General features: G+C 39.4%; 1 long non-coding RNA gene across 3 annotated transcripts in view; it reads right to left on the bottom strand.

The window, feature by feature from the left end:
• The window catches only part of LOC113745648 (uncharacterized), an 81,224-nt gene extending 63,123 nt beyond the window's left edge, over positions 1-18,101 (bottom strand). The window contains exon 1 of one of the 3 annotated variants that reach the window (XR_003462295.1): positions 17,773-18,101. This is a non-coding gene — a long non-coding RNA (uncharacterized LOC113745648). The remainder of the gene's footprint in view (positions 1-17,772) is intronic. The other 2 variants (XR_003462296.1, XR_003462294.1) reach the window with 2 other exon arrangements.
• Positions 18,102-27,521: the final 9,420 nt, after the last annotated feature.

The raw sequence follows: 27,521 nt of genomic DNA, 5'->3' as shown, positions 1-27,521 counted from the left end.
ATCGGGGGGGGGATTTATATCTATAATTCCTGTCTGTCGCTAAGTGTGATTGAAGACTGTGCTATAGTACAGTTCAGGGAGGCCTTTTCTTTAAAAATATAGTTTTGAAGATACTGCTCAAGAACACTTGGAAGTAACTTGGACGCTCATAACGCTACACTGCAGAAACACAACTGTACACTGGTTCTCGTGGTGATATTGTAGTGGGTTAGAAAGTCCAACGCTATTGGCCAAATAGATCTTTTATTTATACTTGTATTTATACTTGTATGCCCTCTCAGTACTCGGGCAAGAGATGTTGATTTTGTAGGCTTAGAGCATAAATCAGGTGTTGATGTTCTATATTTTGTAGTAAAAAGCATGTGTGCACACTCACAAACACACAAGTATGCACAGTGAGAAATGGGTGTCCCGGGGGTGGGTAGGGCCAGTAAGAATCTTGGCATGGAGAGTGTTGGCCAGGCCTGAATACGAGAGTTTCACTGGAGTGATCCATCTTTATAAAATATACACTTATTTTGACCTTGGTGCGGATACACAGATAAGTCCAAGAAGGGCTACTGAAAAGTTACGGAGAAAATACAACCATCCCTCCGCTCCTTCTATTCATAAATTTCTCACAATGTGAGAAGAGGGGCATCAATTATTTACCCCCGCCAGACAAGGCCAGTGATAGAGGAAGAAGGGAGGAAAGGAAGAGAGAAAAAGAGAGGGAGATGTTTATAGAGTATTACAAGGGGTCAATTTGTATCGCTGAGTGGGAACATCCACAGGAGCTGTTACTGAAATAAGAGTTGACTTTAAGTTATGACAGGGGAAAGAAGTTACAACACAAGACAACACTTTGATATTTCCTCCAGTGCTCTTATATTCAAATAGAAAGTGGTAATAGACACGTTTTTATAGTACATTAATTACTGCACGCATGCAGAATCTGTTTTTTTACAAATGTCAAAACTGATTTAATTAGTAAATTAATTTCTTTAAAATTTCTTCTATAGGAGCAAATCACACACCAGTGTTCTGTAGAGTTTGCAAATTTCTCCATCTGCTTTTAGTCACCACTCTCGCCTGCTGTAAATATGAAAAGCCTCGAGGAGGTTAATTGGATTGTATTCACAAGCATCAAATTAGTTTTCTTTCTTTTCTTTTTTTTTTCCCCCCAATATATTCCACTTCACCCAACTTATCGTATTTCACACAACTATTTATCAAGTGTGAAAGTCATTCAGGAACAAGCTCTGAACTAAAATTGGCAATTATGTGTTTACAATTGTTAATTAAGCACATGATTACATTTCAAGTGACTTATTGTGAACGGAAGGGCAATACAAAATGTTCCACCCACATTTTAAGTCAACACCTGTCATGTGAGACTCAATTTTTAAAAAGGGTTTTAGACCATTTTAAAGCCTTTGGCTGTTTGCCAGAGGACACAAATGGTAAATCATGAGCCACTCTAATCCTAAATTAGCAGCCAATCCTGCTGACTTTCCAAATTGGTGTCAGTCTGCACCTGTTGGCACTGCTTAAACACACTTGGTAGGTGTGCTCCACCTCGTTGCTTTTGATTAAGGTCCTTAGGTTAAGAAAATGTCATTTGCACCCCACAAGGTGGCTCATGGGGCACCATTTCAACAATTAATTCTCACTGTGCATGTGACAGTGACAAAATACCCACCAACCAGACTAATAACTCCAAGCCCATTTGGAATGGAAATATGCTCCCCCGTCATCTGTTAGAGAGAAAAATTACTCCTTGTTGGAGGTACGGGGTAGCAGTTCTTTTCTCCCCTTCTTCTTCTTCTTCCCCATGGAGCAAAGTCTTTGAAAAATTGGGTTATGTGACAGAATCAATAATTCTCTGGGAAGCCTTGGTTTCTCAGGCGCCTTGTGAGGCCAAACCTGGTCTCTAGTAGGAGGCTCTGAGGTGGAGGTTCAGCAAAGATGTTGTGGTTAATATGACAGTACCTACAGTAGGAGATTGTAAGGTTGCCCTTCACTTCAATTGATTGATGTTTCTCATCTTCCCTTTGGACATCATTAATTTCATCCAGGAAAGTAAAATTGCTTCAGTCACTGGACACAATGACATGAAAGGCTGCACAAAGCCGTGCAGTATCTGACTGTATATCAAACAGTGTGAAAATGGGAAGAAATAATGTGCCTGTTTTGAATAGTTATGAGAGATGTTATCCTGCTTCTAACTCCTGGCTATTTCTCCAATTTCCCCTCTCTCTCTATATTTCATCATATTACCAACCCAGTCGTCTTATTGCTACTTCCCAGCACCATGTATATGGCAACGAGGCTGTGACGATTTATTGCCAGGATTAGATATGTCAAATGCGAATAAACTAGAGATTTCAGTATTCACACTGCATTTGTCATCTACTGGTTCTTCTCACTCCGGTTCTGCTGACATACTGTACTCACTGACAAAATTAATCAGTCTTATGTCATTACAGCATGTCAAGCTGAACTGAGTACAACTGAGCAGAGTATCCAATTCACACCTAAATTGCAGTATTTAAATCACAGTGCTAAAAAGATGCTTTTCTTTCCTATTGCTACATGTCCCAACACCCTGAAGCATGTGAAACTAACAAAAACTACAAAACTATTTTTAAAAATAAGAGAAAACCTTTTGGATTTGTCTTGGGAACTGGAGAGTGGCCGGCTCAGTATCTGTTCTATTCTTTCTCACCCCAAATGTCAGTACACTAGATTAAGCACTGAACTCTGTCTATCTCACATACCATGAAAGTGCTGCTACACATATGCATACCAAACATCTGACACTGAGCAGCAACAGGTCAGTAACTGTACATAACGCCCAGTGAAAATGGGATCTATTTTGTTGTTCTGTCTAAGAGGGTAATTTACTTTCACTGGACACACAATCACGCCTTTTGATTTATTTCCCCTTCCATTCTAATGCCTCTCTTTGTAATTCATCTTCATGCTCTGTGCTCACAATCCCTTCCCTCGATGCGAAATCACCTCCCTCACCTCCCTCACCTCCCTCGTATTGCACTAAATTCAAATGCCAATCCCAGTGTTGGGGCATTCCCAGCCGGCCTCCACAGAAACAAAATGCCACTATATATTCTGCCCCACTCTCTTCTCTCCTGTCCTCTCTGTCCTCCTCTGGTCTTGTCGACTGTTGACCCCCTCACCACCACCCACTTCACATATCTCTCCCTCATTGCCAGGAATCCTGAGGAGAGTAGATTTTTCTTTTCTCGCAGGCACTCTTCTGTCCCTGGACCTGTTATTCCCTCTCCTGCCGGCGGCCTTGCTAACAGATTGCCAATAAGCTCGGTGGCAGGCCCTGTGAACGTGTCCCCCCTCCATCCCCCTGTAATGGCCTCCCTCTGGGGAAGGAGCTCCTGCCTGTCACTGATCCGACTCCCCTTATAACCCTCTCCCATCCTCCATCCCTCCTCTTTCCTGTCACACCATCCACCTCCAGCCTACAGACCATTACATCTTGCATGTGTGCCTCTCGCGAACATCGATATACATGGCTATGCATGCTTGACTGCATATGTGGACAGACACCCAAACAGAGATAATAAAAAAGGTACCACACAAAATCTTCTCCACATGCACTAACACATAAATATTCTCTTCAACCCACATCCTCCTTGTTTCCTGTCTTGCCTTTTAATATCATTTTCTCACTCATATTTTCTGATTGATAATCTGCCAGCAGCCATGCAGGATGAGGTGACAGAGATGACAGTGAAGAACAAAAATCATGACAAAGAAGCATCGTTTTCCTAAACCTATGATTACATTATTATTTTGTGGGATCAGAGGTTACCTGCTAGCAGAGTTCACAGTAACGGTAGCAGATCTGTTCTTCAATTGGTTTGAGTGACTACAACCGAATGTGTGTGTGTCAAACTCAACAAGAAGAAAAAGTCAAAGTAAAGCACTAAATTTTAAACATATAAACATGAAATCTATCCACTGCGCTGCTTGTCTAAGTTTGTTTTTCTATGTGAACACAAAATTCAAAAGTCGCAAACTGCAATCACAAAACCTCTGAGTCTTCTGGCAAAAATCAAACAATCACTTCAAAACCATCTTATCTGTGCTCGAAATCAAACGCTGCTTTCAGGTCACACACACACAGCCAGTCAGCGTATAGACACTGCTGAGCAGTTGTTACACACACTACATCACAAAATAGAAAAAGGGATTCATTCTGCCTCAGCATTACATTCTGGGTCAGGCCAGAGGAATTCGCCTACATCACAGTCGATGTTCTCCCTTGCAAGGCAACAGGGGAGAAAAAAAAAAAAAAAACCCTCTAGTGTGCCGAATCCAGCCTTGACAAGACTCCACACCTATGTCACAGCAGGCCAGGTCCATTGCCTGTGGGAGATTTTCTCTGGTATCCAAGTGGATCATTAGCTGATAAAGATGCTGACTTTTTGCCAAGGACATTAAGCTTGAGCGTGACTTGTTTAGCATAATATCATGCAAGTACCCATTATGTGCATATTTAAGACCCTTGTATAAGTGAAAATATTATCTTGCAAGTCTGCTGCATACATCCGTGTATACATTAGCTACTTGCACTCATCATTGAGAGTTGCGGGGGGCTGGAGCTAATCCCAGCTGACATTGAGTGAGAGATGGTGTACACCCTGGACAGGTCGTGAGTCAATCACATGACTGACACACAGAGAGACAGACAGCCAATCACACAAGGCAATAGAGTCACCATTTAAACCTAACCTCCATTTCTGTGGGAGAAAACAACATCCCTGGAGGAAACCCACAAAGGCACAATCAAACTTCACACAGAAAAAACCCAGAAGCCAATGAGTTAAAATACAGAAACTTCTTGTTGTGAGTTTCATCTAACTTTAGCAGTGGCTTGAAAAATAAATGCACTAACAGCGGTAATTTCAGCCCCAGCATTACTGTGAATTTCAAGTGGTATCTGCCACAGATTGACAGCACATTATAGTGAACAGGCCTTCAGAGTCTAAAAGTGTAGCCAACAAGGAACTATCTTCAACCTGATTAAAGTCTGATTGTACTGAATCTTAGGAACAATCCCACTTCTCACTTTATTTATTATCCCAGTAAACTCGTGAGTATATGTTTCTAATCGCTAGTTTTGAGTCTTTATAATGTATTTCACACAGCAAGATGTTCATAGAAGATAAAGCATGAAAAAGCTTTAGGTTGTGGCTACCTTCTGACTGACAAGTCATTCTGGGTTAGGGTTATGGCCAGTCCATCCAGTTCAATGATGTGAGCTCACAAAACTCTAATTAAACAATTAAACTAGTGTACATCAAATATAAACCAAGATTATTTCTCAACTCAGATGTTTTCAGAAAGATAGTTTAGTTACCGTTTAGCTGTTACTCCACAAACCAATGGGTGACAAATGTAGCAACAGTAATTAAGGAGGTTGCGGCCTAGTGAGCAGTCAATTATAGTGGTACTTAAACCACTGGGCAAGTATTGTCACTACAAACCAAGAACTCAGCAATTAGTGAGCAAAATGTAATGGAATGCAATGTGGTGGAATAGTTTTCTATTGACTGAAACCGATACAAGGTATTTCTGGCTTCAGCCACTCCTATTGGCAGTATCAGAGACACACACTGCAATGGACAAGACTGAAACAATGGATGAGCTTTGTTTCTAAAAACAAAAATGGCATCAAAGTTCCACATGCAGTTTAATAAAGCCACATGTGCTGTAGAGAAAGACTTTGCCAATTCTATGTTGTAAATCCTACCATACTACAAACAACTGCTAAATCAACAAAAGGCTTTAAAACCAGGTGTGTATTTACAAGTATAGTCCAAATGAAAATGTAGTGTTTATTCAATTTAAGTGTAAACTCTGCACCTTAAATAGTTTTTACTGGTTTACTTTAAAGTGATGTTCCTACTCCTTGCAGTAGTTGCGACAGATTTTATATGACACCATCTCATGTGAAATATAGTATAGCTATATTATTGTTATAAGAGCAGTTCATCTAATAGCTGTTATCTCAAACAAAAAGCTTTTCCCTGTGGTTTCAAATACAGTTATTGATTGCATAAATGGTCTGGAGAACTCCAAAGGGTGTGTTATATGACTAATATGTCCCTTCAGTGTCTTGTAACCTTTCCAGTGTATCTGCCCCCAACTTGCTCCGTCAATGATGATTTAATGGTTCAGATTACCCTTTTTTTTCCAGAATGCCCCACAGTGTCTGGCTTGGGAACAAGTGGGCTACCCTTTTGTGTAGAAATGTGTATGTGGCTTGTGTGGAAGAGTGTGTGGGAGAGAGAGATCAGATCGATTTTGTTAGTTTGACAAACTCACAGTACTGGACTTCAGTGGGTGAAATGACATTTAGGAGGAGAGTTCTTCTATTTTCTTCACTGTTACGTTTACAAGTGTTTCAATTAAGTGAATTCTGTTTTTCTGAAGTGATGTCCTGTTCATGGGGCCATGATGAAAAATAATAACTGGTGGCAGCTGTGCGTTGGATTAGACCCATTCTCTGATGAAATAAATTAATTTCTTGGGCTTGTGCTGTCACCAACTCCACAACAAATAATCATCAGACATCAAACTGCTGGGATTTCTCTCCATTGCATCAATGATGCCGCCTAGCTTCTGACATCTACAGCACTATCAAAGGGCAAGTGCTCATTTATGTTCCGGCAGCAAATCCATTATTTCCTGTGTGTGCGTGTGTTCTGTTTGTGTGCGTGTGTGACTATGCATGTGTGTACATAGGTGCACAAACCTATTCATGGATCACTGTACATTTCCAAGTCAATCAAAAGGACAGGTGCACTGCAGGTCCTGGCCTACTTCCGAGGAATATGACTAATTCAATGTTCATCTTACCATATAACAAGCGAGGGGAATGCATTGAAAAGTTTTCAGGGAATAGCATGTCACTGAAGAAATAAAATCAGGGAAAAGAAATATCACACCTGGTTATCATTTTATTCTCTCTGGTGTTTTTCTCTCACTTCACAGTCAACCTCCTCTTGGATAAATCTACCTCTCGTTCTTTTTCTGCCTGTCTCAAACTCCCACTCCTAGCCTATTTTTTCACCACCCCTAAGTTCTTCCCCCTGGTCTCTCTTATACTGAACTCAGTACAATTAAACACAAGCAGCCCTGTGATGGCTGTCTTTACTTGCATATGTGCGGAATAGATCCACTCCCTGGGCCTGATAAAATTAAGTACTTGGTACTTACAAAGGAATGATCGTATTTCTTCATATTCCTTATAGACCATATTTAGGATACTGACGTCTGTGTGTGTGTGTGCATGTGTTTGTGCTTTGAAAGGTTAGAAATAAGAATTCAAAAGGAAAAGACAGGTAGAAATGTTGATCAAAGATGCAAGGTTTCTCTGCAGTTCTGAGCTCTCAGTTTCTACGTGGTAGTAGAAGTAGATATCAGCTTTGCAATAATCTGTGACAAATGTTCCAGAAAGTGTAGAGACTCTCCTCCTTTCCAATGTCAACCCTTCCAAAAACACCTAACTTTCTGCTATTTGCAGTGAATTTTGTTCAGTGTTTATAGCTGCCATAAATGTAGAAATTCCTCAGATTTCATATTCGAAGATCTGAAGGCCAATTCAGATAACTAACTAAAGAGAGGACAAAACACTGTTTAATGTTGACAACATCCAACATGCTACACATTTTTCTATAAATCCCATGCTTTATGATTTGCTGGAACACCCTCTAGGCCTAAAAATAATAAGATGTCAACTTATCAACCTTTTCCTGGCGTCTGTCACCAGACCTGGTTTATCTTGGATTGAACAGCTGGCTACGTCCGGTTTTTGCATATGTACAGTAGCACATAATGTTTTTCTATTCTGACCCCTTGAACTTAATTTCCTTGAATTTGATAAAAAAAAAAAAAAAAAACATTTACGTCATGTTGTACACGGTCCCCTAGGTTACAGGGAAAGGAAATGTTTTTCTTGAGTTTTTCACCACTATTCCGGCTACCTCAGTGAAGACAGACGGGAAAAATGTTTCTTCTCATCCTCTGGATAATGAAAAACCAACAGATAGCACATCATCATAACGGAGTCATTACTGAGAGCATATCTTGACTGAAACTGAAATAATATGGATGTTTGAGTCTGGCTGTTGCCTTAATGATTACCAAAAAATTGCTCTGATGTCTTTGAAAAAGCCTTCATCAGTAGGTTTAGATGTACATAGGACACAGCAGGCGACACACTGACTGGATGAGTCTCTAATTTATCTAAACACTCTTGGAATATTAGTTTTCTTTTTTGTTCTCTGCCTCATAATAAGATCATTTAAGGATAAAAAGGAAAATCGCTTTTGATCTCAACCAATGTTTCACTGACACTGCATGACGGTGGCCATTTTAACACCTAATCTTATGGTGGTTAAACAAAACTGTCTTCTTTCTTCAACACACTCCTCTTCCCACACCGCCACCTCCACCCCCCCAAGGCACCTGAATTCCTTCCCCTCTTCCTTTATTCCAGATTAAAGCTTCAACCACCAAGGTCTTCATGACCTCAGGAGAGCTGGCAGGATCAGACGGCTCCTGCTTCGCTTGCATTTTAGCCGCAGTAGCTCGGGTGTCTTATCTGTTTCATTTTTATTGAATGGATTCAGGTTTCTTCATCCCCTCGGGCTCCAGGGGGCACGCCCACTCGCTGGTGTTAGTGAGGTTTTTATGCTGACAGAATGAACATGTAAGAACCCTTACAGCGGCAGAGATGACATATGGACCCCTTTTGACACTCACTGGTGTGCATTTAAAAACACATACCTGCTGGAAGCACACATACACAATTTGCCACAGGCCCTCTGGTCATTTGACTGACAGGAGAGGACGATGGGAAGGGGCAGCACTGAGATATAGTATTGCTGCAGGCAATAGTCTAGATCATAGCATTGCAGCAACTTCACAGATCCCAGGGCAGAGTCCCCCAGGTCCCACACAATCTCCCTGGTGCAATTGCCCTCCATTTACAAGGATATCACATGCAAATAGTTTCAGGACCTCAATTTTCATGCTAGGTGTGTGAGAAACGCAAAAGTTATTTCCAGGGGACTTTTTCTGGGTACTTCATCTAGAATGGTGCCTGCATGGAAAAACCAGACAATGATATGCACAGGAAAGTGTTGTATACAGGCCTGCGATTGATTTACACCTTGTGAAATTACAGTAACAATTAAGCCTCGTAACTGACTCACATTTCGTGATTTCGATCCCCTACATTTTTCTTTGGGCCAGAAATACTTCCTCTGTCTCCTTGCTCTTGCCAGCTTTTTGACTAAATCATTACATAATTAGACAGCATATGATCCAGTGCACAAGGTGAGGTACTTTGCTCTAGAGCCATTTCCTCCTGGCAGATATTGATGCAGACACTTTGCTTCACATTAACCTCAACCTTCATCCTTACATTACAATGTTAATGGTAGGATAAAGTAAAGACATAAATTAGATATATTATCCCATAAGCCGAGAACTTCCCTTACTGTACTGTAGAAATTATGTTCCAAGTTATATTGTGCATTCATCGCCAGTTTTTCCAATATATCTGTAGTGTAAATACGCTGTATTTTACTTCGTATTTAATATACAGTATAAGGGTTATGAACTCTCAACCCTCCAGTTCAGTGCGGTAACCACTGCAGTCAGCAACCTTTCTCAGGGAACACTACGGTCTGCAGTCATCATTATACCCACTCATATCTCTAATGGTGTAACTACCACAGTTAAAATGTCTTGCTAACGATTAAGCCGTGCAGGAGTATGTTTGCTGACGCTCAGGGCACTGCTCTTAAATTAATCAACTCAGACATGACTAAATGGACCATGATACTCTTTTCCCCGAAATAGGGGCACAAACAAACCTACAGTACAAAAAGCCTTCCAGCTGCTGACCTAATCTGACTGAGCTGATCAAAGAGAGGAAAATGGAAGGCGAAGGGAATAATCACGTTACTAATTTTAACATGACACCCAGACAATGTAGTTGAGAACACACACGGTAATATGATAATATACTAGACAAAAATAAGAATGCAACACTTTTGTTTTTGCTCCAATTTTGGAGCGATAGATCCAAGACTTCTTTGAAACACACACGTGAGTGAGCGCCTCACCTCATTGCCAAGATAATCCATCCACCTGACAGGTGTGGCATATCAAGATGCTGATTAACGAGCATGCCTATGACACAGATGTGCCTTGGACTGGTCACAACAAAAGGCCACTCTAAAATGTGCAGTTTTATCCTTTCAGTAGGCTCTGAACAGTGTCTATCACATAAGGCTACACATACACAAGGCATGAGGCACCAACTTTGTGATCAAAATTTGAGAGAAATAAATTTAGACGAAACGAGTGCTGTGTTTATATTTTCATTGAGAGTCTAATCTGAGTCATTGACAGCAACATGTACTAAATGCCAGGATGCAATGCAATGTCATCTATCTGTGTACTATAAAAACAACTTGATTCTGTTATGACAATTACTATCAAACAAAGTTAGGTGTTACAATAATACACTGCTTCTGTTTACACACTGCATCATCCACCCACGTACACTGTCAGTCACATTCTCTAATTCTTATGGATCTTAACTGGTTAAAATCAGGCAGTATCTATATTTGATGATACTGGGCCATCTTCAATTGTGAATTACAAATTGTAGTTTACAATGAAATCTTAAAGATACTGACAGCAGCACAGCTCAGTGTTTTTACTTGGGATAGAAACAGATCTTGCTGGTGGGCCTCCACTCTGCTGACCTCTCAGCTAATGATGCACCACTTAATGTCTGGATGTCTGGTACAGTGCATCATGACAGTGGGTAAATGCCCAATTGACTATCTCTTAATGATTACTAATTATCCCAAAGGAAGCAATTAAACTGGGGAAAAAATAGGTGCAGGGGCCTCTCTCAACCAGAGTGGGTAATTACCGTACTTAATATTTCCCCCAATATCAGATACAGTTGGCAGCACAACCCCAAAGGCAGACTGGAGCATTACTCTCACAATAAAACATCACAATGTGGAGACTATCTATTATGTGCTGAGCTATCATTTCCTGGAACAAGCTTGGCCAGACACATTGAAAAGGAAAACAGCTGGATTTTCTCCCCATTACTTCCATTAAGTTACCTGTACATTGTGCCTTATTTTAGTAATCCATCGCAGCATTGCCCAATTAGAGTGCAGGCAACAATGGAAAGAGCTTTGAGGAGCTGTGAGAAACCCTCTTGGGAAAATTCACCCCACACCTCTGAATCGCAGACAATTGTGCTTTTCCCTCCACTCCTTTCTGAATTTAAGTCATTTTCCTCATTCATTTGGCCTATTGAAAGATTCTATGAGATCGCAGCCTGCTTAGGGACACTATAAGAGCTGCATACCTTTCACTCAAACTGCCCTTTGCAACATTCAAAGCAAATGTTAACAGCAGTGGTGCCCAATCACGCAGAAATCTGAAGTCAAGTCGAATGACTTGATATGTGAGAAGTGTTTTTATAGCGTGTGAAGCTACTGTATGTTTGTTTCAGATGAAACCTTGGGAAAAAAAAGCAAACACTATTCTTCCTGCCAGGTATACAGACGTGATGAGATCGTGTGGCTGCACCTGACAAATCAGTCAGGCTGAAAGAGGAAGACAAGATGAGTGGAGACGTAAAAGGTCAGATATGAGAGAGATGAATTTTCCAACCCAACCCTTTTTGTTTTCACACGTGCATGGCAGGCACCTCATGAAATGAAAATTATCCACTACAAGGACATCCACAGGACAGTGGCAACATTTCACAGGAGTGTCACCGTTTTACAACAATATGAAGAATACAATATTTCATTTTAGTACACCATGCAATTAGTTCAAAGCTATTCACTAAGGAAGATAAAAATAGACATGAAGAGGATAATGTGATGTCGAGCCCCTTCATGCATAAATTATTAAATTTATATCTTAGTAATACTTTTTTCAATATATTTAATTTTGAAGACGTTGATCATCTGTCCACTGCAGAGGACACCATTAATTAACAGGACTGTACTGACGACACTGATAATACAATCTGAAGACTATTTTAATGCTGCTTTTTAATAAACTGTAAAATACACAAAATATGGCAGGATCTAAAAATAGGTCCAGTCGGCAGAATAGTTATAGCCTTTACCTATACCTGCATAACATCCACTGAAATATATACAACAAAGATGTTATTTAAATCTTAGTAAAGTCTTTTGTCTTGTGGTATTTGATGCATCTCCTCTACCTTCCACCCTTGAAGTGACACCCATGAATAATAAGATGTTTTTTGTCAAATGGAATTGCAAACAACACTTTGGAGGCCCGCCACCTGGTGGCTGAGACACGGTACTCCAAGTTAAATAGTTCAAAATCATTTTCGCATATCTTCCACTGCAGTGTACACAATAAATGAATAGACTAGATTTCATAACTTGTTGTACTCAGATAAGTTGATTGTACATTTGAGGTAACTGGTTGCTTTAAAATATTTAAGTAATTCATACTATAATTAAATTAATCTGCTAAAGTAGAATGGACTAGATTAACCATTTACTATAAATATTTATGTAAGTGTAAGCCTGGATTTAACTGAGACTTACAAAAACTGCAACATTGTTTTTTGTAATGGTTTCTCTGCAGAACAATTTCAAGTCTGGTAAAACTCCTTTTTAACAAGATTGAGCAAAAGGAGTTGCAGCAGGAATTTATTGCTTCTATCAATGCCACACAAGAAAACAGGCACTTTACTTCATAAAAACTCTGCAATGATCATAAATGTGTCTCACGCATTACACTGCAAAGCTCATTCTTCAGATTTTGAACTTTGGGTGATAGCCCACTTTGACCTTCATTCGGCATTACCTGCTGAATGAAGGTAATGCTAAATGAAGATCACACAAACCTGTCTTTCTCTGAAGAGAGCTGGCCAGGATTGGACCATCTGGCTAATGTCAGGTCTATTCTTTACATCTGCTTTTCTTCTAATGGCAAATGTGACATGCCTCTCTTGAGAGAATCATTCAGCTCTCAAGCTGCCTTCAGGCTCAGGCCATCTATTCCCTCTGGAGAATCTAGGGAAAGTTTCCCCTTCCTAGGCTTCTTGATGTTATTGTGTGGAGGCTCACCATTGACACTGTGTTTTACATATTTACAGTGTTTACCACCATTAATTGTGACAACAAGCTGTTCCAGCTGGTGCATTTTTGTTCTGTAATTGCTCATCTTGAGCTTAAAACTGGTCTTTCATCCATTACAGACAGATGATGAGTTTTTAAGGTTTTTATAAACAGCCTCAAACTTCTCTTGGTGGGTATACTGTCTGCATGCCTTCTCTCACATTCTACAGACACACAACTTTAAAATGTCAAGTGGCCACAGATGAGATGAGGTCGATAGGATCTCTGTCTGCATGGCTGCACTAGTGCAAGGTCAACAACCTTTGTCATTTCAAGCACTGGCCTGAAAAATAAGTCCAAACAGTAACCGACTGCTTTCTGGTCACGGTGCAAGTGTCATCATACTGTAACCAACATTCTAGGACATATAAATTGCTTTCTTGAAGTATTTCTACTTCAAATCATATATACACACGCACATCAATCAAAAGACCAAAATGTTTTTATAAGGTGAGGGAGACGCTCCACATAGTGATATTTTGTGGAAACTTGGAAAGGTTGACTGCAGCAGCTCTCTGCCCTGCCAACTTGCAATCCAAGAAATGCAGTGTCTAATCAGTTTTCTTAACATTCTTACCTCAACAAACTACATAATATCTCTGATCTCTGAGGAGTGTGAGAATCTCCCATGTTGTCTCCCTCAGTGATAGTGACCAGTGAAAAAGAAAAGCAGCCTGATAACAGACCAATTCTCATTTCCATCCTTCAGAGGACAAACTTTTTGTTCGAGGCTGGTTTTGTCCGTAAATATGTAATTAAACAATTTGATGGCCTGATAGCTTATCTATGGTAAAACACCTATTGGCCATTGGACAGAGACAACTTAATGCAATCCAAGACATCATGTAAGATGTCAGAAGGGAAACCGGTAACAACATTAAGGTATTTTGGAGTTTTAGTAAGAGGTTATCCTCCTTCTAAACAAGTGTCTTTCATTACCTCTTGCACATGCCTAGTGAAGAGGTTTTGTCTCCGAGTTGAAATAAAACAGAACAAACCTGGCATTGCTGCGCATCACTTGTGGATACTATATACATTTTGCAAAATGTGTTTCATCTTTGATGTTTCCTAAATGATACTCCAAAGTCATCTACATAAAGTCCAAGTGCGATTGTGAACTCATTCATAGTAAGGAGGCAATTTTCCTTAAAGTGCTCTCCATCAATGTTTCATTCATGTGGAACATGCAATTTTTCTGACAGTGTTCTTTAAAATGTCCTTTGTGGTGCATGTGTGCAGGACTTAAGTGTTTCTCGTCTTGTTCAACAACATGTTTTATGGGCATCACCACAAAATGATAACATCACATTAGTTTCAGAAACAGCACAAGTAGGCTCTTTTACAACAGATTTGTACTCATTAGCATAACTTTTCTTGAGTGCTGCCCTGACTTCATTGTGCAGTTGTGGTTGTGACAGGTCATTTATTGGAAAAAGATGCTGTATCACTGCTTGTACAGCACACTGTGGGGTGTGCTGAAGAGTTTGCATCCTTAACAAAAGAGATGTCAGTGTGCGTATTCAAGCTTTCCTCCTAAATCATCAAGATCATTTGCACTGGCTCCTTCACAGACCTTCAGATGTGCTGTGCCAGAATTTAACATTTGCTCTTGCTCAACCTTACTTTCATCAGCTACATCATCACAAGCTTCACTGGTATTTCTAACAATGATTTCAGGCTTGAAATTCTTCCAAGTGTGTGCTTTCCTCTTGTGGGCATTTCAAGTGGACTATGCACTTCTCTTAAAAGTAGTACAGTCTTTAAATGGAATTGACTTTGTGGTTCACTTTAAGTCCACAGATGAGCAAAGTCTTCACTTTGACAGCAGGGCTCAAGAAATTCACATGGAAAATGGCAAATTTACCACTTGCTGCTGACAGTCTGGGTGGTAAAGTGGGGTAAATGGGTTGTTAGTGCATTGAAAGACTCAAATGTACAATCGGCATCTCTAATGCTAGCAGGGAAGAGGTTCAGTTCAGTTTTAGTCTAGTATCTTAGAAGCTGTGCTCTCTTCTCACAGGTGAAAACATTTGTGGTCAAAAGAAGATTCGCTGCAGTGCCCAGAACTCAGATAAAACAACGATATTAATTAAAAGCCATGTCAAACAGCAAACATGAAGATTAATAAGCTACACTACTGGAATGATTCCATGTTGATAGTCATGTTCAAATGCTGATTACACATTGTAGGCTCCCAAAAAGGTCCAATGTTTAAGGTTTAATGAGCTTCGTTAATAGATTATTGCAGAAATGGAATATGCAGCTAATAGTGTAATCAGTCGATCACTGCATCCTAGTATTAACTAGTATTGGTTAACATGGTTAACAACAAGTGTGGTGCTAAAAACTGTTAGTTTAATTGATCACTGTTTTTGTATTCCTCAGAGCTAGAACACACAAGCACGCACACACACAGAAATACAGTGATTCTTTTGGAAGTACTGAAGTGGAATGGAGTTGTCAGATAGTGAATTGAGCAATCAAGCCACACACACAGAGCCACATCACAGAGCCACAATACCCCCGGGGTCATCTTTTACTTCTTTCCTCATGTCCCTCCATGGACAAGGCAACAGTAAGCAACAATGCAAGTGTACACCCTCATGAACACATGTGTACTGCATGCGTGCACATGGCACATTTTTAATTTAAACTCTAACCACTTCATTGGAGAATGTCAGGTGCAAATGTTTTGCAGCTGAATTAACTCATACATTAATTTTATTTTCCAGTGAATTAATTTACATTGACTTGTTTGAAGCAGGTGTTTAAAAAGGATTACATACACACTGACTCCCTGCTCATATGGAAAATGTGTACTGAAGATAGTGATACCTGAGCGGGAAATGTCTGTAAGTTAAATCCTGGAAAGCCCTATTGGATTAGCATTCATTTTCCTGGGTTTTAAAAGCATACAACTTCTTTATTAAAATGATTCCAATTCTTCACACAGGCACTTTGTCAAAGATGACAGTAAACTCAGATCCTGTCAAACAGTAATACTGTTCAAGGATTTGTCAGACTTATTACATGATGAAATGATAGCATTCAGCAGCCCTTCATTTTGTTCAAGTTTTACAATTCAAGAATGGCTGTCAGTGAAGACTCTGCTTTGTACTGCTATAGATGTGCTCTAAAGAAACAAAAACAATTGTTGGTGCCAATTTATTTTTGAAAAACAGACACTAATGGAAAATTGATCATGATTGTTGTTGTGATTGAAAACAAGTCTGCAAATTAAAGTAGAGTTTGAAGGATTGCAGAAACACAAAGACACCTTTTTTTTTTCTCCAAACTAAAGCAACCTTACCTAAAACTGCATTTGTTGCTCACTTACAGAATACTGCATGTTCCTATTAAAACCCTAAATTCATAAAAACACATGTCGCCTACATGTTGATCCGTACCAACTGCTGATTATTTTGCTCAGATACTCAATAAAAATGTGCCACACTGTGGATCAAACTCTTATTGTTATACTCTGAAAAACTGCAAACAAGTAAATACAAATATTACATGGTCCCCGGCATAGGTGACACAATATGGAATTGAATGCAAGTTTAACACAAGCTGGATTTAAGTGGGCTGTTTATATGTGGCTAAAATGTTGCTCTTCTAACCCGATCCACAGAAATGCTGCGGATGCACTGAAGTGCTTTGCTTCTATGCCAAACTGGGGATACGCTGACTGCCGCCTACTGCATGCCATACACGGACTATGCGACTATGCATAAGTACCTCACACAAACATACTTCAGAATACCTGAACTTGTACTCTAAGTACTAACAGAAATTGTGTTTTTCTTTTTCCTGACCTTCAGAAAAGAGAATGCTGTTCCAAAACTCTCTCCCTTACACTAGTCTCTAATCTTCTCATCTTATCCCCTATCTAAATCTCCTCAACATAAAGATTTATAGAGGCTGTGAATTCATACCTATTCAGACACGAAGGGTAGATCAGTATCAAAAACATAATGAACCACACAAGACAGATAACATTTAAAGGTTTACATTCAGACCAAAACCAATGCATGCATCAAAAACATGACTTGCACACTATCTATGAGATCTAAAAAAATATTTTTTAAAAACATAAATACAAAGTCTCTTATCAAGAGACAAAGAATACAACCCACACCGCCTCTACACAGCCTGTACACTCTCATATGGACCTTTTTCCACTGCAGCCATTTTGACATGCAGTAGTATGCAAACACAGGTGTTTCCAGTGATACTAATTAAGGTCCCGTTCCAGGACCCTCACTCTGCTACAATAAATGGAAATGAACCTTAATTAATATCACTGGAAGCACCTGCGTTGACCCCACTATTTCATGTCAAAATGGCTGCAGTGAAAAAGGCTCTATTAATTGCCAGGCAGGTGAATTTCAAAACGTGCTCATAGCCCAGCAGGCTCTGTCCATGGTGCTAAATGTCTGTGTTTGCACAGCATGCAATGACAAGCTTCAGTAACGCCAGTTACAATACAATACATACAGTACAAACAATAAACACATTGAGAAATACGCACTACCTCAGTGTTAAGATGAAAGACCGTCCTCCTTCAGCCAAAGCGTCTCTCGGGTCCCCTTCTAGACTTGTTGTTGTTGTTGTTGTTGTTGTTGTTGTTGTTGACTAAATTCCCACTAATGTCTCCTCCGTAGCTGCTAACGAAGCAGTCATACAAACAAACATGGCAGCTTGCATCAGTACCGAGGTTCCCAAACTTGCTAACTCTCGCGGCAAGTTGTGAGTTTCCAAATCAAAGGAGGCCGACTTCACCTGGTGACTTCACCTGGCGTCAGTGACGTAGTAACGTCATTCGTCAGAAGAAGCTGACGTACGTTTGCGCCTGTTGCACCTTCCGTGATTCCCACGCTGTTATCCATCTGCTCTGGAAATGTATACACACCTTATATACATTTATGTATGTAAAAAAGTATTTTCCAATTAAACCTATTATATTTTTCGCATGAATAAAACAAAACGTGAATAAATAAATAAAATGTCACTTTCATGTTTTCAGGAAAGAAATTTAACTATATATTAGGATAATAGCTTCAGCAAAAAAACAACATTTATATTTTGTATGTCTTTAAATCAAACTTAAATGCATTATCGGAATCAGGAATGAAACATATTTTTATTAAAACAGGATAAAATAGAAATAAAAAATTAAATTAAAAGCCTGGCTTTTCTTGCTTCATACTTGAAGAAAAGTATTTGCTGATTAGTTGAGTTTCAAGGTAGATCATTGACCTTGGAAAGAGTAGTTTGAAAAGAATCCAAGCCCAAGGTCCACTTACAGGAAGATTTTCAGTCTGCTCTCCTGGCCTTCCACCCTCTCCATCCGATGATTAAGGCCGTGAGTTGAAACCTCCAGAAAATGTCTAGTGAGTGGACCTTGTGCTCAGAATATTTTGGAAAACTTTTCAATAGATGAATGTTAGAATATATGTGGTTTCTAAGCTGTACTAAAAGTATTAACAATTATACTAGCAGCAGTAAATGAATACTACTAGCAGTAAAATACTTAAAGCAATTAGAGAACTACCCACTGCTGTCTCCCACTGTATCTAAAAATCACACTGTGCAGAACTAAAGCCCATGAAAACCAAAATAAGTGATGAAAATGCCACGCTAACCCCCGGAGGTGTCACATTTATGGAACGTTTTTACACTGTCCTATAATCCAGCTGCTGAGGGAGAGTGCGGAGAGACACACACGCACACACACAGACAAGGAGAAAGCATGAGAACCAACTTATTCAAAGTAAAAGCAATTCCCAGTAGTTTCATCTTCCGGTACCTTAACTAAGCCTTTAAAGTCACAGAGAGAGAGAGAGAGAGGAACTAGATCCAGAGGTTCTGAGTCTTCATGTAGGTCACTTCATGAAATGGGTTTAAAAATCACAGAGGCTTTCTTTGCCAATCATAGCTGTGCTTTAGGGAGTGCCTACAGTTCTTTTCGGACTGTAAATTGCAGTATATGGGCCTCGACATTTGTGTGTTAAATTGTGCATGAAAAAGGGGGGAGCTGTCCTTACATTGCCCTCACATTTTAATATTTTCTTTAAAGAACTAGTGTGCAGGATTTAGTGGCATCTAGTGGTGTAGTTGATGATTGCAATGCCCTCGCTTCACAAGGAGAAACCACGGTGACCGAGGCCATCTCTCGAACCAGTGTTTTGTTTTTTTCTGTTCTGGGTTACTGTAGAAACATGGTGATTCAGCATGGCAGGCTCCAGAGAAAAGGATCTGTGGCATCTGTAGATATAAAAGGCTTAATCTGAGGTAACAAAAACACAAGGATTTTTATTTTCAGGTGATTATACAGTTATGCATATTATGTTCCATTTCAGCAATATTATGCAGGGAGAGCTATCTGAGTCTTACACAATGGACCTTTAAAAGACTTTGATGTCAGGAGGTAACAAGAGGAGTGTTTAAGCTGTGGTTCTACTCCAGGTCCACTGTTTTTCCAATGAAAAGTGTGATGTCCATTACAGGTTCTCTGTGATGCTGATTCCAAAGAACCTAAAACTATTCAACCAAGGGTAATTTCCTTGTGATATGAAATCTCACCATTGTTTGGAATCAGACCGATGGTGGTAGTGTCATCCAGGAACGACGGTGTTCTCTCCATGTTAAGGATTGCAGTCGTGGGCATACAGTGTAAACAAAAAAAGACTGAGCATGCAGCCCTAAGGGCCTCCGGTGTCCAATACTAGAGTGGAGGAGGCGTGACTGCTAAGACTACATGCTTGTCATATGCAGTTAATTGGAAAGAATGCTATGTTTACATACTGCAGTACATAAAAGCAGACTTTCACATCAAAATAAGAATGACCCTTTTATCATGATGCCCAGATTGAAAAGGACACATCAAATACAGTCTTCTCTTGCCTGCCCTGATGGTGAGAAACACAGTCAATTATTTAGTACAATAATGTAGCATCAGTCAGACACACCTTCCTGTGGGGCAAGCTTCTAATGTACATCTTTGTATGTTTTCACTTTCTGGTGTTTATTTGTAGGGAGGTTGATCATGCATTATTGCTATAGTTTTGACAAGAATTTGAAAAATAAAGCAAGAGGATAATAATGTTTAGAAACTTGATTAGTCAGTCTGGTGAAATTTTCTCTGCCTCAGGGTTATACTTCTGGTCCGGTTTCAGGATATGCTTCAAGCCAGCCTGTGATAGTTTAATGGGTTTGCATCATGATGGTTAACAGTCAACAACCAATTAAGCCATATTGACTCATAATGAGCACTATCGCTAGATAAATCCTGACCAAATTGTTGTTTGTACCGACTGTTAGATTTTGTAGGGACAAATTATATTTCCAATTTCTTCTTAACAATATACTTCAAGGCAGTTGGACAAAACTGCCTAGTTTTGAGCGCTAAACGTTTGTTTCTGTGATGAACACAACTAAAGGATGGAGTTGGGGTGGCAGGTGTTTAACCCAGAAAAAGGACAGATGTTCTACCAGGTGCGACTGAATGAATATTTTTTTTTGGCCCCTCTGTACTTAATGTGTTGAAAATGAGAAGACAGTCCCTTGAAGTTTGGCATAAACGGTCTCTTTTGAGTTCTTTCAAAAGAGTAGAAACGTGATATTTGGGTTGGGTTTCTCCTCGTACAGAAAAACGACAAGACGACAGCTACAGCAGCACTGAAGACATCTCGCCCTCACAAGAGAAGAAGTTACGGTACAGTAGCCTGGATATGCCAGTCAAGCGAACGAGTATGAAGAAAATGCGGCTTATCGTCAAGAGCGTTGATGCTGGAAAATAGGGCAGAGTCGTGTTGTCTCGGGCTTTGCAAGTGCTGGTTTTGGGTATTACATATACCATAGAAATAATTGGACTGAACAGTATGCTGCAAGTGTGCAACCTTTACTCCCAACATAGTGTTCAATGGCAAGCTGGAGCTTCATGTCAAAGTTACGGTTCTTGGCAACTTAAACTTCCTGCCACTGATATACATTTTTTCCTTGTTGTTGCACTAATTGTAGGTCATTATGCCACATGGCTAAGTTGTAATTGGAAAGAAAGTGAGTGCAATCAAACCCAATCAAGACTGGGAGGCACTGGGTGTCACAATCAGCAACCAAACTGTAAAAAAAAAAAAAAAAAAAGTTTTTGTCCTGACAAAGTAGCATAGAAGATCGTGAAGATATCCAGCTGTGCAGCTGATTGCAGATGTTAATATAATGGGGCTGAGGGGCTGACTGCATTGATAGAAGAGCCAGCTGCAGCACAAAAGAAGTAAAGTGTCACTTGCTAATCACTTAAAGGCATACAGTACCTCCTTTCCAGAAGAGAAGAAAATATCTACTGTGTCCTGAAAGTGCTTTCAAGCGGCAGTCAACATACAAGTGGTTTTAAATGATTCACTTTTGCTGGCCTCTAAATTATGGAAAATCAGCCTATAGAAATGCAGCTGTGAAGGTGTTAACTGATATAATCTGGAAGGCTGTTCAGACATTACACAATCTGCCAGTTGCTTGTTGTGCATTGGAAACACAAGAATGGAGAGGTTATTACAGATATTTGCATCTTAATTTTCACTTTTAAAACCATAGCTTATGGTGACAACTGAATTAAGAGAGATTAATTTACCTCATACCGTGAGCTGTGCATGCACTTCAGCTGTTGCTTGTTTCAGAGTGGGCCTATCCATGGGAGAAGACATCGCCCCCTCTGTGATAAAGGCTATTTGGGATTGTCTGTTGATTACATTTCTGGAGGAAGACTGGAGGGCCATCAATGATATGCTCCTGGATAGATTGAATTTTCCCAGTCATGTCAGCTTGACTGATGGGAAGGACATTGTCTTCAGGGCCCCACCATGATCATGGTTAAAGTATGCCGACAGAAGCAACTTTTTCATCATGCCCCTGGCTGTTGTGAACTGCTGCTTCAGTCTCACAGATGTTGCAACATTATGTCAAGTTTTGTGAATCAGCTAGTGAAAGAGGATGGGATAGCTTCCTGGGAATCCATCTCAATTTCTGTGTTGTCCTCACCTACCATTGAAGGACAGCCCTGGAGAGTCGGACCTGACAGGTGGCAACCTGTCCAATGCCACCAGGCAGGTGCTGAAGACAAGAGAAAAGCTGGTCAGGTGGCTCTCAGCAGCAGCAGGAGCAGTCCCTCATCAGCACATAACAGGATGACACATGCACCACATCTGCTCCAGTCCAGACTTTTTATTCTTTCATTGTACAACATCAGTTTTCAGATTCTTTCGTATCACATTTCCCTATTTGTTTTATTTTATTGGACTAGATAACTACTCAGGAATAGGGGAAAGGCGAATAATAACCCTCTTATCTCCATCTCACTCATTCCTTTTTACTCTAAGATCTCGGCCCTACGGGCCCAAAGGGAGTGAATCCAAAGCAAAGAACCAAGGAAGTTGTTATTGTTGTTAGGTAACAGACCATGAACATTTCTCAAATACTACACAGCACACTTATTATATGCTTCACTAAAACATGCATATGATTTTAAACTTCTGCCATATTCTACGAATAGAGCCTCATCAACTCAAGAAGTAACTGACAAAATAATGTCTTTGATATAATGTCTTTAATATTTAACATTGGTAAAAAATGTGGACAGCAGCCACACATTAAATGGTATAAAGAGCTATGTCTTCTTAAGAACGAAAGAAGATTCACCCAAACACAAACAAACACAAAACAGCGAGAAACAAAAGGAGAACAACAAAGACTATATCTCACCATGCTCTGCTTCACAAAAGGTTTTGCTCCCAGCAGAGATAATGGATGAATAAATAAAGTTTTTAACAAGTTAAAAATGACTTCACAGAATTTTGATCTTAGAGCAGCAGAACTCAAACATAAAGGCCACCACCCACACGGGTCTATTTTCAAATGCCTCTGTATCCTGAATTGACTGAACTGGACTCTGCAGCTGCTCTAAACTATATTTCAACATCATTAATACATCAAATGACATAGAAATACCATATTATTCTTTTTAGTTCTTTAGTGTCTTTAGCTGCCCTCAACTTTACTTTTCTGATTCACTCTCACAGCTCTCATCTGTGCCATTTTCGACTGCGACAAGCTGATACCAAAAGTCAAACAGACGAATAGCAACATACAAAATGAATGTTAATGTTGCTTTGTGTCTGCACAACCATATCAGCTTTAAGGTGAAAATCTGTCAGTTTTGTATTTTAGAGTTTCAGTCGTTTACTTTCACAAAATTAAAGGAAATAAGAGCAACAGAAAGAGTGTTTTATCTCAGGGCATTTAGGGCCTGGAATAGAAACATCTTGCTTTGAGGTTAAATGACTGACCCCATGAAATACTTGGTGTGTTTGTTCATTATGTCCCCCACCCTGCGCCATTTTCTTCCCTTTTCATTAACTAAATCAAGATAAAAGTGGAAAAATACTTGCTCCTGATCTTGTTACATAAACTGCCACCACAAACTTTTTTCTTAGAACTTGTGGTGGGCTTCTTTTATTCTCTTTCTGTTTTCTTCAGTGTTTTGTTTTTCCAAGTTCTAAGGCAACTTCAAAAACGTACATGTAAAAAGCCTTACAAACACAGAACATAAAGGAATCACAGAGCATCACTAACAAGAAACCTCACATCAAATGGCATTTTATATATGCAGTCATCTTAAGCTAGACATTTCTCCAGTGGGCAAACACATTAGCACATCTACATTTGTGATGGCCCAAGGTCAGTGTTCTTGTACTGGCAAAGTGGCATTTTCCTTTCGCTCAGTTTTGTTTTTGTCTGTTTAGTGTTTTAGTGACCCGCAGTGAACTTGGCCAAAGAAGTACAGCAGAAAGAGGTTCATTGCACAAGACACATGAAGGAACAATCTGTGCATGGACAGCTTTAATAGAAAACAAAAGGCTTGTTTGACTTTGAAATACGTCCCTGAATTTTATCACATTTTTATTCTAGCTTTACACGTGTCATCTCACACAGACCTCTCACTATATGCCATGATGTACACATAGAGAGTGAGAAGAAGACCAGTATAAAGCCCTACGTGTCTGAATAAGAATGATTATTTATTTCCTACTCCTCTTCTAGCCTGTGGGTAAAAATCAATGGTTGAGTCAATAATCTCCAGGCCCATTCCTAAGATACATGACTGTTTCCCACCTCCTCCTAACTACCGGGTGTAGGTCGGTTTAGGAGGAAGGAGATCAAATCTTCAGAAGTCAGACTGACACATGGAATGACATGCCTCCACTCTCCTAATAGCTCCAGCTTCTTGTGTAATTGCTTAGTTGTGATTGACAGACGAAACTTACACCTCAAGCCCCAAACTTTTACTTCACTGATTGGATGTGTTCACTCGAATTAAAAAGGGGGTCTGTCTCCAGCTGTATATAAGACTGGACATTAGTGTTAAAAGTGGTGTTTAAAAGAAAGAAAGAAAGAAAGAAAGAAAGAAAGAAAGAAAAAGAAAGTAAGTTGACACTCCAACAGGAAACGCGACGCATAACTTACTTCTGGGAGTCATTACCGACAAAATATTGTGGATTTAAGCTCAGTGTGGAGCTTTGCAGAATGAAAAAGTCAAGTTTCGTAGCACTCTAGGAAAAGGAATATCCACAATCAATGGAAGCATGCACACTAAATTTAATGCCAGTGTGCTCATTGTTAATCTGTGCCTGTGAAAACGGAGGAAGGAATGGATTCTGTGAACATAATCCATATTTATTTTTTATTTCAGAGCGTATAAGCAATGTGTCAAATGAAAAACAACCTCTTCAAATTGAGAAAATGTAAATTAAATCTTACACATCACAGTAATATTAGCCAGTGTGACTCATGAGTATTTGTTTCAAGTTCAGTTAAGTTGCATGTTCAAGGCGGAAGGGAAATGTTTAAGTTGAGCCATCTTAAAATATGTATCAGCAGGTATTAACACATATTTCATGCCTCTGTTGGGTTACAACAAATTTGAAAATTAGTATGAGATGTCGATGATTTCCAGAGCAATTCTTAGGTCAAACCTGTCCTGAGGATTTTTAGCAACCAGGTATTTACCTGCGTCGATCACACTATGTTATGCTAAACTGCACTAAAACATAACATAAAACATCTGAATCCATCCCGACTGCACATATACATATGCATGGAATTCACACTACTAATGGTGCTACATCAGAATATGGTAATTCAGAAACGAGGAGATGGAGAGGCGTAGGAAGCCACTTTTCTCTCTTTTTCATTAGGAACGTAATTAATGCCAGCGCAGATGGATCGGCTGATTAAATGATGTTATAGTGCTGGATTTCAGGAGCAGAAAGTACAGCCTGTTTTATGGGAAAAGCTGACATGAATATTTCCTCTTGAAACAAATGACTGCATGCTATAAAATGGGATCTTCATTTGAACATTTATTATGTTAGGATTTTAATATAGAATTAATCATTTTTAAAAGCCAGTGACTTACTGGGGGTTGGTGGTGATCCAAAAAAAATCAATTATAAAGTAAATATTGTATTTTTTTTATAAATAATTGTGCTATTTACAAATGACATTTTCACATGTGACACAACTTGTTAAAAGGACTTGCATCCATTACCCTGTTAACTTTACTGGCAATTCCACATTACGCTTAATTAGTCAGGGTTGCAGATGTTTATAATTACTCCAACTAAATCCAACAAATATCAATTTTAACATGCACTAAAGAGCACATGTGAATATTTTAGTCAATAGCAAACTGATTTAAATCTCCAGTGGTGTGTGACTTGCCAAGGTAAATGGATTTACTCATCATTAAATCATTAAATTATTATTATTATTTATTTATTTAATTTAAAAAGGTCTAAGGGGAGAACGCAAGAGAAATAAAAATGAAAAACAAACTATTTGGCCTAAAAGTCGTTCATTTTGGTCCCTGCACACGGTGTAACTCTTATTTCACTTGAGAAACGTGCAACTATTTAAAAATCGGCTATTATTTATTCTGTTTCGAGGTCAAATTAAAATTTCAGATGTATTGAAGTCTGCCAGAATGTTAGTGGTATAGCTTGGAAATGTAGGGTTAGCTCATGAATGAATGCAGTGCCGTTTTGCATCGCAAACATGAACATGAAATCCATTAAACAGAAGCCAATGTTCTGTGACAATGTGCACAAAACTTGTGTACACTTAGTCAAGGTAATCATATTGTCAAGCTACTTTGACTGAAGACCTGTCTTGTAAGAACTAACCTTCTAACCATGAGGCGTCATCAACAACTCACATTTGTTTTTCCCTTTCAATAATGTTTCCATGGAAACAGGCATTTGATATTTCCTTGGAATTGGCTTTAAAAATCAACTGGTCTAAAAAGCTGTGAGCAGCATGACGTGATGTGAGAGTCACATGGCCAGATGGCATTTTTCTTTTTTTCTTGTTCGTATCGCTGTACCTTACTGACGGCAGAGCACAAACATGTTTATGTACAGCGTACCTGTCGCTGGCATATAATGCCAGTAAAAATAGTCATGTGAATGTGGGCAGAGGAGAGAAAAACAAGCTTTTTTTAAAAGACAAACATATTTTATTTCATAAAAATGATGACCCAGAAATGCGATGCCTATGACAGATGCACAACCTGTAATTACACCACTGCGTCTAAAGAGATTTAATGTGAGTGTCTGTGTTTGAGTTCATGGATGTCTCTTTTCCAGAGAATCATAAAAAACTCCACTTATTCCCACCATGATTGTTTCCACCTTAGCAACAAAGTCACAACACTCGAAAAGTGGCATTTTAATTACCTTAACATGCTGCCAGCATTCACCCCATGGATTGGTTTCTGCAACCAGTGATAAACACATGCTGAAAAAAGTTTTTTTTACACATTATAAACGACATAAACATCATGAAAGATGTTACATGTTACAACAGATTACATGCATAACCCTGACGATATGATCCTGAATTTGCCACTATACTTACCGATCTGCCCCGAGGTGATCTTGTAACATTTCTGTCAAATTGGCATTGACATCACAACCATTCCTCTTTATGGACTGAGGCGTGAGCCAAATTAAATGAAGGGCAGTTCCTCTTTTGCGAGCCAGTGCACAATGTTCATTTAGATTTTTACTGCTCTATAAGAACGCCATTAATAATCTTTGTCATCTGCCTATTTACAGCAGTGGGAAAGGCACCAGGGCTGCTCTGCTGAGTTTTTGTTGGCTATGCATCTCTACATGTGGTGTGTCTGTTTGACATGCTATTCTAAGAAATGCCCTGTTTTAAATTAGGGAT

Source organism: Larimichthys crocea, chromosome III (genome assembly GCF_000972845.2).
Source record: "Larimichthys crocea isolate SSNF chromosome III, L_crocea_2.0, whole genome shotgun sequence".
Taxonomy (NCBI): Eukaryota; Metazoa; Chordata; class Actinopteri; family Sciaenidae; genus Larimichthys; species Larimichthys crocea.
This window is presented reverse-complemented; position numbering and strand designations above follow the sequence as displayed.